The following is a 14982-nucleotide window of genomic DNA, read 5'->3' on the forward strand; positions in this document are numbered from 1 at the left end:
TACATCTTTGGACTGTGGGAGGAAACCAGAGCACTTGGAGAACCCATGCAGAAGGGGAGAATGTGCAACTTCCATCCAAACAGTTCCCTGAGGGCTCCTGGCAGTGTGAGGCAGCAGTGCTAACCACTGAGCCACTGTGCCACGCTAAATTAGTCTTGATTGTGTTGGGCAGTCAATCTGTCCCAGAAGATTATCTGGCATGAGGGTTAGATGAAAATTGTCTTATTGTGTCCATTTTTGTGTCAACACCTCCACATTATATTTAAAAATACAATTGTTTTGCTGAATTGCAAACAGTCCTAAGTATGTACACCCAAATTTACAAAATCATCACCACATCAATCATAAACATAACATAACTGAAAAGACTAAAAGGGCTTGGGCTCTTGTGTCAGGAAAAGAGATAGTTTCAAAATGACAGCTTTCAAAATTCCATGTCTTCAAAATGATAGAAAGGTATGATATGGTGGATACAGAGAAGACGTCCTGAATTATGGCAATCAAAACCAATATGAGATAATCACTAATGAAAGGTATGATATGGTGGATACAGAGAAGACGTCCTGAATTATGGGAATCAAAACCAATATGAGATAATCACTAATGAAATCAATAAGGATTTAAGGAAACATTTTTCACACAGTCAGTGGTCAAATAGGCAATGGCTTGGCAAATATTAGTGCAGAGATGTGTGAAGTCATGCATTTTTGAAGGAAGTTTGAAGAGAGGTGTTACAAATGGCACAATCTTATAAGGTACTGAGAGAAATGAGAACCCACATACACAAATTGTTGAATTTTCTGGTTAAGTTACTAAATATCTTCAAGCAGCATATCAAATCCTTGGTTTTATAAATAGTGTCATAGTAAATAAAATGAAAAATTGATGGTAAGTCTCCACAAATCACTGCTGAGAACTTTTGCATAACATTTTGAAGATGTCAACATTCATATTACTTTTGCTTCACTATTTTAGCTGGTGTCACACAATACATAGGTGGAGAAAAGGAATTGTGTCTAGCTGTTGGACAGAACAGAAATACCTTAACTAGCTACTTAGGCCCTGGTACTAATGCCTGGTGAAATATAGCCGTACTTATTGACATTGTGCAATAAACGTCATTATTATCTAAACTGTGCCCATATTATAGATATTCTGCAATGGTGTATCTGCTGCCGCGAATCATTAGATAGCCACAAAGGAAAGGAAATACTAAAAGGGTTTGGTAGAAGTCAATTGTCTCAAATGACCCATTACTTCATACCACACGTTGGTCAAAATGGCAAATATGAAATCTGGGAATATCCAGTAAGGTTGCAGCCATGGAGATGCGCCACCCACCACAAGACATCCAGAAGACTCAGAAGATAAGAAAACATTTCAAGCTTAAAGCTCTCAGTTGTGTGACTGGTAAAGGGAACAGGCCTCATAGATCATAGTATCAGAACTGAGAAGAAGCATTTAAGTAAGATTTGGTAGGGAAGGAAATTCCTCTGGATTTTGAGCAATGTAAAGTGATGATGTTGGGAGTAGATGGGAGTTTGTTTTTGCAGGTGTTTTGAAACCTTTCAAACTGTGTAATGTTTACCCTAGCTTGGTTTGTTTTGTTTCAGTTCTCTTTCCTTAGCGAAATTAATTAAAGACCCTAGCAGAAGAAGAAAAATCAGGAATGTTAAAGATTCACGGAGATCGGAACAAAACAGCAAATTCAGTGCCAAGATTTTTAGAGGTTGTAGCAGAAATCTATATTTAAAAAATAGAATAGAAGAAAGTGCTTGGTGTTATTACACTGTGAAAGGTTGGCAAACATCAATTCTACCTGGAAAGAAATGGGAAAAGTCCATTTTGATCACAGCATGTGGGAACACACTAGAAGAATGGGAAGCCACATTTTGATTGTTAAAAATGGCAGGAAAATACAATCAGTGGTAGAGAAATACAGAATTATCAAGGATAAAAATTTTAAAAGCCGTAAATGAATAAATTACTACAGAAGAACTAGCAACATAATTTAAAGGAACAATAATGAATGTTCTGGGAAAAGCTCAGCAGGTCTGGCAGCATCCATGAAGAAAAATCAGAGTTAATGTTTCTGCTCTGGTAGCTAGTAGCTTTTTTCTGATCAGATGCTGTCAGACCTGTTGAGTTTTCCATCAACTTCCGAGCTTGTTCCTGATTTACTGCATCCGCAGTCCTTTCAGTGTTTATAACATAATTTAAAGCTTTACTAAAGAAATCAATAGTTTTACAGTAATGCTGAATTAAAAACAACCTTGCAAATGAAGGAAATACAACAACATTGCTTCTGTAGCATATCTAACAGTTTGCAGTCATTTAATTCAAAGCAGCATTGGTCAATACAGGAATGCAAGTTTAAAGAATTTCAGATTTAAAGTAATATTGAAATTATATATATTTTAAAAAAACTTTAAAGTCATAAGATTAATTGGCAGGTTGAAAAGAAAAGGAATAATATAAAATACTTTCTAACAGATTCAGGGGTGGGGATGGATTGTCCAGAGCACAGCACTAGGTTTCATGGAAATGGCATTTCATAACCTATAGCATTGCCTTAAAATTAATAACACTATTGAGGTGTATCAAGTTAATAAAGTCTTTTAGTTAGTGGGTCCAATTGTTGATGATGTTATTAACAGATAAAGCATTGTGGGGAAGTGAGATTTTTAAAATTCATTATGGGACTTGGGCATTGCTAGCTGTCAGCATTTATTGCTTGTTGCCATTCAGAAAGTGATGGTAAACTGCCTTCTAGATGTGCTGCAGTCCACAGGCTGTAGGTTGACCCACAATGCCATTAGGGAGGAAATTCTAACATTTTGACCCAGTGACACGGATGGAACAGCAGTATATTTCAAGATCAGGATGGTGAGTGACTTGGAGGGGAACTTGCAGGTGGTAGTGTTCCTATGTATCTGCTGCCCTTGTCCTTCCAAATGCTAGTGCTTGTATCAGAGCCTCTCTGATTATCCTCTCTGATGAAGGGTCTAGGCCCGAAATGTCAGCTTTTGTGCTCCTGAGATGCTGCTTGGCCTGCTGTGTTCATCCAGCTCCACACTTTGTTAGCTAGTGCTTGTATGTTTGGAATGTGCTCTGTAAGGGTCTTTGGTGAATTTCTGCAGTGCATCCTGTAGATGATGTACACTGCTGCTACTAAGCATTATTGGTCGTGGGAGTGAATGTTTGTGGATATGACGCCAGTCAAGCGGGCTGCCTTTTCCTGGATGATGTCAGGCATCTTAAGTGTTGTTGAAGCTGCACCCATCTAGGCAAGTGGAGAGTATTCCATCACACTCCTGACTTGTGCCTTGTAGATGGTGGACAGGCTTTGGGAAGTTATCAAGTGAGTATTCCTAGCCTCTGACCTGCTTTTGTAGCCTCTGTTGAATGTCTAGTCAATGGTAGCCCCAAGGATGTTGATCACGGGGGATTCAACACCATTGAATGTGAAGAGACTGTGGTTAGAATGCCTCTTTTTGGAGATTGTCATTGCCTGGCATTTGTTGCTGAACATTGTGCAATCATCAGCGAACATCCCACTTCTGACTTTATGATGGAGGGAAAGTCATTGATGAAGCAGCTGAAGATGGTTGGCCTAAGACACTACCCTAAGGAACCACTGCAGAGATGTCCTGCAGCTGAGGTGTGTGACCTCCAACAACCAAACCCATCTTCCTAATTGCCAGGTATGACTCCAACCAGTGGAGAGTTTGTCTGCTGATACCCATTGATTACAGTGTTGCTAGGGTTTCTTGATACCGCACTCAGTTGAATGCAGCCTTGATGTCAAGGGCTGTCACTTTTTCCTTACCTCTGGAATTCAGCGCTTTTGTCCATGTTGGAACTAAGACTGTAATGAGGTCAGGAGCTGAATAGCCTTGGTGGAACCCAGGCTAACAAAGTGTGAAGCTGGATGAACACAGCAGGCCAAGCAGCATCTCAGGAGCACAAAAGCTGACGTTTCGGGCCTAGACTCTCCTGAGATGCTGCTTGGCCTGCTGTGTTCATCCAGCTCCACACTTTGTTATCTTGGATTCTCCAGCATCTGCAGTTCCCATTATCTTTGGTGGAACTCAAGTTGGGCATCGCTGAGCAGGTTATTGCTGAGCAGGTGCCGCCTGATAGCAGTAAATATTCTTGAGCATGTTGATTCAAGAACAAATATGATTATTTTAAAAGCAAAATTTAACAGAGAAGTTCAACTTCGAGGACAATCTGTATACAATTTCATTAATCACCTCTACAGACTACTGGAAAGCTATGAACATTGAGCTTTGAAATCAGAATTCCTAAGAGACAGAATCATTGATGGAATTCTTGATAAAATGTTGCCAGATATCTTATAGCTCAAAGAAGACACAACTTTGCATAAAACTATTCAGATCGTACTGGAAGCAGAAACTAGAAAGGATCATAGACAGATCCTGCGAGGAGAAAGCCAGATCTACCTCAGGAGAGTGTCAAAGTCTTTATACACAAGGCACATTACAAGCCTACACAGATAAGAAGATGCAGGACAAGAGTATACATCAGAGCCTAATAGGCCTTTTTTTAATTATTGTGCTAGAGTTGAGACTGGAGCCACAGTGCTTGGGCCTGGGCTAAGAGCAGCATTAGGGTCTGAGATTTCTGTCCATTCCCCTGGTTAATGCTAAAAACCAGAATTAGATCTGCATGCTAACAGGAACTCACAACAGCGGAGAATATCCAGCTATCACTAAAGAATGGTACACTTGCAAAACTGGAGATCACTTCCAGAATCTGTGCAGAAGTAAGACATAGTTTAAGAACAGTAGAATACTGAATAAAGTAGAATATTGCCATCAGAAAAGCTTTTCTGATGAAGGGTCTAGGCCCGAAACGTCAGCTTTTGTGCTCCTGAGATGCTGCTTGGCCTGCTGTGTTCATCCAGCTCCACACTTTGTTATCTCAGATTCTCCAGCATCTGCAGCTCCCATTATCTCTGGTACTTGCATGAATTGTTTATTTTTCCATATTTGTTATAATAGTCCTAGAGCATTGTTTCAGGATGTTGACTGTGCACTGGCCAATTTGACAAGTGCCCTTGTAGTGAGGCAGCCAAAGGGACACATAATTTGGTTTGCAGTTCAACTAGATTTTATTAATAAAATATTCCTTATTAATAATACCATGTGAACATTTCTCAAATTCACGCAATATTTATTCTGTATCTAGCTTTGTCTACCTGAGAAAGGATCTTACCCACAATGATCTACATGTTTGAGCTGGGCCGTGGAATCTCCTTCCTCTCTGAACAAGCAAAACACAATACAGCACAGGAACAGGCCCTTCGCCCCTCCAAGCCTGCACTGATAATTTTTGCCCTTCCATTCTAAAACTGTCTTCACTTACAGGAACCTTAGCACTTTATTCCCTTCCTATTCGTGTATTTGTCAAAGTGACATTTGAATGCAGCTATTGTGTCTGCTTCTGTCGCCTCCTCTGGCAGTACATTCCACGTGCTCACCACCCTTTGTGTGAAAACTCTGATGTAAGGCTTGCTCACTTCCGTAAAGGTGGGTTTTGCAGGTCAGCGCGAATCATCTCCTGAGTGTTCTTGGGCTGCTGCATTGTCTTCGGCCATGAGTCTTGCTGGGAGTCGTTTTTAAAGGGGTGGCTTCCAGGTGTGGTTGGGTCTTTTTATCCCCCTTACCAAGGACATTCCCAAATGTTTTGTGGCCTTTTGCCAACCGGGTCGTAAGGTGGATTCAAAGCATCCAGCAGAGTCACACCAACACCTTCACTGTTGCCATGCTGGGGAGGTATACAGTGCGCATCCTCATGCACTGGTTGGAAGTCAAGATGCCAGAAAGTCTGATTGAAACTTTTCCAATACACAATCCTTGGACAGGTCATAACTGGTTCTCTCCCAAACCATTGTGACCTCTTTGACCTTGGCTTCCACTAATCTCTGTAGCTGATAATTGCTGGCTGTTGTCCAAAGCTGTTCTTTTAGCCATTTTTCGGTCAGGCTCAAATTTTCCTGCTGTGGGTTAATTTAGAATGTCCAATTCTGGATCTGTGGTCACTTGACCACATCAATTTTTCCATAATTTTATAAACAGATTGAAATTGCTGATGCTTTCCTTCTGTTAGAGTGTGTTCTTTTCTCAAACAAACTCAAGTGCATGTCAAACCATTTGTCTTCATTAAAGTGATCCTGCACTAATTTCCAATATTGAATTTTTCCAATAATTTCTCTTGCACGCCTTTATTTTTAAATGCTTAGAGCCACCATCCAGTGGTGTCTTTCTTAATTAATGTCCTTCCACTCGGGTGGTGAGCTGAACCCTCAGTGGGGAATATTAAGAAGGATTCTACCTATGAACATTAAATTACTGTGACAGATATGGCAGCTAGGTTCCTATCACACCTCACATTAGCCATACAAGTTTTTTGTCTTTGTTTGCAATTGGATTATTAGGAACAGAAAGGGTTTGGATTGAAGTAGTAGATGTACCACTAAGGAAAAAGGCTGCCTTACTGCATCATTTCTAAGCAAAACAGTACCTTAAAGCGAGAAGTAAACTTTAGCTATTTGGGAAAGAATTATTGAAGAATGCATAAAAGCCACTACAGAAGTTGGTTTGGCCCAGCACAGCTGCTGTTGGCTTTGTGAACACTAGAGTCATTTCTGCAGAGGGAAATCTGCCATCCTGCTTTATATGATTTCCTCAGCAAATGTAAGACAAAAATACGGGTGAAATGGAAGACAGTGAAATCCCAAAGTGCCATGAAACAAAACATTATGTGAGAGTTTATCTTCCGTTTTGGATCCAAGGCATAAACTCCCCTGATTTCATGAAATCAAGTGGTATGCACACTGGTGTAGGAGCAAAGATCAAAGATACTTGAATCAAAGTACCTCAAGTGTATTGATCAATGTATTCCCAAAGCTCTGAAATCAGAGCTCTACTGAGAAGCAGCTCAGACTCAATTAATAGATGTATAGATAGGCACAAGATGTCACTATTGTGCTTACTGCTCAGAGAACATGTCTATTGAAATTTTAATGCCCTTAATGTTTTCTTCTGTAGATGCTGCATGTCTAATCAGTCAAAGATTTTGTCTTGGAGCATAAATCACAGCTTGTTGTGGAAAAAAATATGCAAGACTGTGTGTTAAATGAAAAAGGTTATAAATCTGTCTGGCATCGTGATTTCTGCCATAGACTGGGTGCTATTAGCACAGAAGCATATATTTTAGTTTGATTTCGACAAAAGGAATTCCACATCACTATAAGATGAAGACCATTGTAAATTATACCTCAGGATGCTCATTTAACAGAAAAAAAGCTGGAGTTTCAATGAACAAAGTGGCCACATATTGACTACTTTGATCCTGTTTTAAAATAGCCCATTTCATACTACTGAAGGTCAAGAGATTGACAGGAAAATTGATTAAGCAAGCAAAGGCTGTTGCAATTCAACCAATCAGCACTTCTGAATGGGCATGGTCACTCTGCAGTGGATCAAAAATAGCTGTCAGTTTTCTCATGAATTGTAAAAATTGCTGTGATTTTCCTGAAGCCAGTGGGTGTTATGAAATCCTGCAGTAGTTAGCAGCTGCCTCAGTCATTATCCCTGTAATTGGTATTGAAGTAGCTGCTGGTAGACTGTGATGACTGGCTTGGTTGTACTTGGAAATCGTGTTCTCACATCAGCTTCCTTCCAGTTCATGTCTGCTACTTAAACAAAGATGTTTAAATGGCTTCCTTAAAATGCTGCTGGCAGACCATCAGTGAGATTACCCTCTGGGTAGATTTTTTCACTCAGAAGGTGATCAATATGTAGAATATGTTGCTTAAACTGGTTGTGCAGGCAGATACTCTAACAGCATTTAAGTATCCGGGTGATATTTAAAATGCCAGGGCATAGGAGGCTGTGGCCCAAGTGCTGGTAAATGGGATTAGTATGGCTTGGTGTTTGTTGGTTGGCATAGACATACTGGGCTGAATGGCCTGTTTCTAGGCTGTACGTCCTGATGAGATTGTGTCAGAAGAGACTTTAAAAGGGCAATATTGGATTCGATATGGTAGAAATGAGGATGTGGCTACCTTTCGGAGCGTGCTGGCTGTGAGTAGGGATGGGTTAGCCCCTCTGTTGAAAGCTAAGTCGGTAAAGCAGGTAAGGGAGTGTGAGGGCTAGCATTTGATTGGGATGGGCTGGAAAATCAAACTAGGGCAGAAAGTCTTGGCAGAGGCAATGAGGAATGAGAAATGAGATTGTTGGACTTAGGCTACTAAGGATGAGCTGGGGAAGTGATTGATGGCTCTACATTTAATTTAGTGTATTCACTGGAGTTTAGGAGTTGGGGAGGGGAATCTTATAGAAACTTATGAAATTCTAACAGAATTAGGCAGAGTAAACACAGGAAAGATGTTCCTGATGATCAAGAAGCCCAGAACCAGGGGTCACAGTCTAAGGCCATTTAGGCCTGAGATGAGAACTCTTTTCACTGATAGCATGGTGAGTCTATGGAAATCTCTCCCAAAGAAAGCAGCTGGTGCCAAAATATTGAATATTTTCAAGGAGTTAGATATACTTATTAGGGCTATAGGAATCAAAGGGTATGGGGAGAAGGCAATAACAGGATATGGAGTGGATGATCAACCATGATCATATTGAATGGTGGAGGGGGTTTGAAGGGCCAAATGGCCTACTCCTGCTTCTACTTTTTATGTTTTTTGTGTTTTCTGTTTTAACATTCCTGTCAACTAGCACTGCCTGGTGCCATGACCATTGATCAGAGCATGTGTAAAGAGTGTAGACAATTTTAAATCTCCCAAGAGACACAGCAGTCTAGTTTATTGAATTAATGCTCACTTTCTGTATTGCTGGCATGTTTTCCCACCATCAGCGCAAGCTCCCTTTCAGAATGTGGTGCTCGTGGGGTGGGTGATATGGGTACGAATGACTATTCCCTAAAAATGGGCACTTGTGTGCCTTGATCCATAAGGACAAAAACTCTAAAATTTAACTCAGGGATTTTTCCTTTGCCTGAAAACACAGGCTTATTCAGGCACATTATTCGAAAGGTGCTAACGATTATCACAATAACTAAGAACAGGTTTCGATGGGGTGCTGGCCTCCCTATGTTCACCACTTCTTTTCGCCAACACCAATTTCCAAACTTCCCTCCACACTACCACCATCACCACCACTACCTTCCCAGCTAAAATGACAGGAAGCGATGCTGGTGTCTGGCCCTTAGCAATGTAACATTGAGAGTGGGAGTTAATTGATTTAAGATGAGACATTCCACTCCTCTCTCAGGGTCAACAGGATTGTCCTGGTAACTTCAGACTCCTGGTTGGCAGTACCAGCTGGGAGCATCTATTGGTCCGGGATCTACAAGCAGGTCCATCACCCTCAGGAGCCTGGGAATGTTTGGCAAGTCGGAGGAGGTGGGCATTTAAGTTGAAGAGGCCAGCGTGGAGATGGAGGTGAACTGATGTGGTGGGGGTATTGATGACCTTGATGGGTTACCTTGGATAGGTCTGAATCTCTCAGGAGATCTCCCCCCACTGCCCCACCCTTGTCCGATACCAGCCCGCCCATATGACATTGCAGGTCTTTCTACATGGCAGGGTAGGGTTGGTGGGAGGCGGCTTGAGTGTGGGTAGACCTCCGTCATCCACAGGTAAAAGATTGTTAATGCTGTATTGTGGCCCTTTAAATGGTCATTTGAAGAGTCTAATTAGGTGCCAGGGTAGGCAGGCAACCTGTTTCTTCCACGGCCCTTGGTAAGGTTGCAGTTTGTATGGCACAATCTACTTGTACAGCACACAAAACAACACTTTTCACTGTATCTTGATACATGTGACAGCAATAAATCAAGCCCAAACTCAAACTCAAAGGGTTTGAGGCAGGATGGCAAATCCATTGTATTTTTTGTGCCCGTTACACCTTCAGATCTGCCAGTGGCAAAAGATAAAACTTAGCCCTAAAAGTGTGCTGAAATAATAGCCATTCATGGTCATTTGTTCTTTGTCTGTCTTAGCTTGGTGGTAGAGCTCTGAGGTATAGAGTCATGGAGTTATACAGCATGGAAACAGACCTTTCGGTCCAACCAGTCCATGCCAACCATAATCCCAAGCTAAATTAGTCACATGTGCCAACGCTTGGCCCATATTCCTCCAAACACTTCTTATTCATGTTAGTGAGCTCTTAGTTAAGTGCCCTTGACAGATTTGAGCAAAGTGGTGTAGGCAGCAATTACTGAGGGAGGGCTTCATTATTGGCATTGCTATCTTTCGGCCACAACCTCATTTTTTGTAGATGTAGCAGTACCAATGACTCTATTTGGAGGTAAACAGGAGGTATTTCCTGCTGTACCAGCTTAAATTTATTCTTTATCCAACACCACTAATTAGATTTTCCTGTAATTATTTCCTTGTTGTTTGTGGGAGCTTGCTCTACACTGATTGCCAGCTGTGTTTTCCTATAGTACAAAAGTGACACTACCGCAAAAACAATTTTTCAAATGTGAAGCAGGTTGAGGTGTTCTGAAGGTGAGGAAGGTGTTATGTTGATACAAACTTTCTTTATTAATTAAAAGTGCCGACTTGTGGGAAGCACTTTGTGACATTTTTGAGAGGCATGTTGAGTTTCTATAACGAGACAATTTTTTGCTTTTCTTTAATGAGTGAGAATTGGTTAGTTATTTAGTCATGGTTAGTGCAACTGCTGAGCCTGATCACTCATATCCGTACATGGGTACTGTTCTACTGGTACCAGTGTATGGAGGTATCTCAGTTATCTCTGGGTTTGGGCACTGTGCTGCTTTTCCATTAATCAGTCAGTACAGATGATGTGCATTTCAAAAGAATTTAGATGTACTCTTGTGATGCCAAGATGTTCAAAGCTATGGGCCAAATGCTGGAAAAGGTGATGAGAAATGATAGGTATAACACAGTGTGGAGCTGGAGGAACACAGCAGGCCAAGCAGCATCGAACAAGTAGGAAAGTTGACGTTTCGGGTTGGGACCCTTCTTCAGAAAATGATAAGGTGATTGTTTTTAACCAGAACAGCCTTAATGTGCTGGAAGGCCTTTCTCTGTGCTCAAGAACTCCCTGACTCCATTACTCTAAGCCTGAAAATGACTGCTGGTGATTATTCAAGGTAGTCTGTTCACATGCATGCAGCACATTCCCCTCAGTGAAGGCCTTACTTATTTTATAAGGGTTAATGCTGTCAGTTAAAGGAATATTCCACTCATAGACTAATTATTCATCACTTAATAAAGTGTTAGTAGTAACATTTCAATTATGGGTGAAATTTAATGCATTGCTCATCATCTGTTTGGGGCCAGGAGGATGTTTAATCAGGTTGGAACATTCCCCCTACCTTCCTGCTCCTATCCCATTAGACCTATGGCAGGTAAGCTCACAGACAGACACTACTGCCCATTGAGGCCCTTAAGTAGACAATTAATACCCATCTAAGGGCCCCATCCTATTCTGAACCTAGTGGTGCTTGAGGGGTATGGCAAAGTAAGGAGACCCATAAGCAAACCTAAGCAATGCCTGTTCGAAGGATCACAGCATTGGGAGGATGGTCACTGAGGGTCACACCTCTCCCCTCCCCTACATCAATGGGTTGCTGACCCCTCCTTTCCAGTCTGTGTTTGAGGCCATTGTAGCCTCCATTAAAATCCACCTATATCTCTCTGAAAATCAAAGGCCATCATGTTGGATGGGAGGGTGTGATGATGGGGCAGCTTATGGGGTAACAGCAAGGTTTCTCTGCTGACCCCACTGGCTTGGAGCAAAGGGTCAGTTACTTTTACATGAGTCCCTCTGATAGACGAGCCTTCACTTCCACCTAAAGGAGTTGGAAAGGCTGGCTAGAGTTCACCTCACATCCCTGCCCCAGAATCAGCAAACAGGGGACAGTCATTAGTGGCACTCCTGTACCACATATCGTGCAGGCTTCTTAGCCTCAGAGGTTACAGCCCAATTCTGGGCTGGATTCATAGGAAAGCACCAAAAATCTCTGCAGTCAGCAATAGGATTTCCTCTCTCCCCATGTTAACAACAATGGGGCCGAAATTTCATTGGCTAAGATCCTGCAAAGGCAAGCCAGAATTGTCATCCTATGTACATACCTAGAGGCTGGACAAATTCATGGCCATTCAATCAACCCCAACAACATTATGGTAGAGTTTGTAGGAGAAGCTATTAAATTTTAAGGCTGATATATTTTGTTTTGGTACAGTTCATTCAGGTCATGCTAATGCCATAGACAGGCAGTAAGGATGTATGATATGCAGCAAAATTTTAGCTAAAGCCATTTCCAGATTCAGAAAATTGCAGCAGCTTTTTTTTGGACCTTGTGAAATGCCTTGGGATTTTTTTAACGTTAAATCTGCTACATAATGGCAAGCAGTTGTTGGTGACAAGTTCTTTGAACATCAACACTTCCACAGTGTTATTGTACAATGACTATGCTGTGGTTCATTATTATTTTTACTGTCTACTAATTTAATTACAAAATTCTTATAGCCACAATTGATAATCTTGGGGCAATTTACACAATAACTTTATTCTCACTGATTAATTGATTTCACGTTTACTCTTTGAAACTGTCGATCACTTTTAAACAGTCTTTGACATCTTTCCCAATGTATTTTTGGGCTGGATTATTTTTTCTTGCTGCACTGGAAGAGGCAGAACTTGGCGGGGAGGGTCAGGAGGGATTACACTCAGCCAATATTTCAAATGCGATGCTTCATCCCCAGGACAATTCTGAGTCTTTTCTTTCCGTCATCTCACCACGAGTTGGATCAAAAGGGGAAGGAGAGTGTCGAGGGAAGTGCAATTGCTATCAAATCCTTTCCTTGTCACATATGAGCCATGTTGCTTGATGCAGACAGTCTTTAGCTTTGAAGGTAATCCTTATCTACAGAGCTGCTGTGGCAGAACTCAGCTGAGTATTGCCAGTGTGCTGCACTGGGCAAGACCATTCTGAGAAATTTAGCAGGGGCCAGATGATTCCTTTCTTTACTTATTAATGTGTTCAGCACAGTGTGCCTGGAAGAATGTGTTAAAATTAAAATTGTGTCTTTCAACCTGCCTGCTGCCAATAGTAGAGATGTAGAACTAAACAGGTTACACAGCCTGTGAAGCGTTAAAAAGTAAAACAGCCATTCAGCCCAAAAGGCCCATGCCAGCATTCACACCCACATGAGAAATAATGGGAACTGCAGGTGCTGGAGAATCTGAGGTAACAAAATGTGGGGCTGGATGAACACAGCAGGCCAAGCAGCATCTTAGGAGCACAAAAGCTGACGTAACTGGAAGGCAAAGTACTGGGCTAATGGTAAGATTCTTAGTAGTGTAGATGAGCAGAGAGATCTCGGTGTCCATGTACACAGATCCTTGAAAGTTGCCACCCAGGTTGACAGGGCTGTTAAGAAGGCATACAGTGTTTTAGCTTTTATTAATGGAGGGATCGAGTTCCGGAACCAAGAGGTTATGGCGAAGCTGTACAAAACTCTGGTGCAGCCGCACTTGGAGTATTGCGTACAGTTCTGGTCACCGCATTATAAGAAGGATGTGGAAGCTTTGGAAAGGGTGCAGAGGAGATTTACTAGGATGTTGCCTGGTATGGAGGGAAGGTCTTACGAGGAAAGGCTGAGGGACTTGAGGCTGTTTTCATTAGAGAGAAGAAGGTTGAGAGGTGACTTAATTGAAACATATAAAATAATCAGAGGGTTAGATAGGGTGGATAGGGAGAGCCTTTTTCCTAGGATGGTGACGGCGAGCACGAGGGGGCATAGCTTTAAATTGGGGGGTGAAAGATATAGGACAGATGTCAGAGGTAGTTTCTTTACTCAGAGAGTAGTAAGGGAATGGAACGCTTTGCCTGCAACGGTAGTAGATTCACCAACTTTAGGTACATTTATTTCGTCATTGGATGAGCATACGGACGTACATGGAATAGTGTAGGTTAGATGGGCTTGAGATCGGTATGACAGATCGGCACAACATTGAGGGCCGAAGGCCCTGTACTGTGCTGTAATGTTCTGTAGACCCTTCATCAGAAAAGGGGGATGGGGAGAAGATTCTGAAATAAATAGGGAGAGGCGGACCAAAGATGGATAGAGGAGAAGATAGGTGGAGAGGAGAGTATAGGTGGGGAGGTAGGGAGGGGAACGGTCAATCCGGGGAGGACGGACAGGTCAAGGGGTCGGGATGATGTTAGTAGGTAGGAAATGGAGGTGCACAGCTTTTCCACATCTCCCTAATCTGTTTTCCCTCTCACCTATCCCCTCCTCCCACCCCAAGCCACGCCCCCATTTCCTACTTAATACCTCATCCTGCCCCCTTGACCTGTCCGTCCTCCCCGGACTGACCTATTCTCTCCCTACCTCCCTACCCATACTCTCCTCTCCACCTATCTTCTCTCTATCCATCTTCGGTCCGCCTCCCTCTCTCTCCCTATTTATTTCAGAATCCTCTCTCCATCCACCTTTCTGATGAAGGGTCTAGGCCCGAAACATCAGCTTTTGCGCTCCTAAGATGCTGCTTGGCCTGCTGTGTTCATCCAGCTCCACACTTTGTTATAACATTTCAGGTCCGGTGACCCTTCCTCAGAACTGATGGCGGCTGGGAAAACGTCAGTTTATACACAGAAAGTAGGAAGGTGCGTGGGGTAGGGAGTAAGTGATAAGATAGTGCCCAAAGAGAGAGAAAGACAGTTGGACAGACAAAAGAGTTGCTAACGATCAGGCTGGGAGGGTGACTGGTTGTTCATGGGGACTGTTAGTGACTAACAACAGGGGCTGTGTAGTAGCAGGCTCTGTGGTAACAAGACCTGGTGTGTGGGGTGGGCGGCTGAGACATGGGAGAGCTTAGGCCCTAAAATTATTGAACTGAATATTCATTCCGGAGGGTTGTAGGGTCCCTCAGCAGAAAATGAGGCATTGTTCCTCCAGCT

This window comes from Stegostoma tigrinum, chromosome 2 (genome assembly GCF_030684315.1).
Source record: "Stegostoma tigrinum isolate sSteTig4 chromosome 2, sSteTig4.hap1, whole genome shotgun sequence".
NCBI lineage: Eukaryota > Metazoa > Chordata > Chondrichthyes > Orectolobiformes > Stegostomatidae > Stegostoma > Stegostoma tigrinum.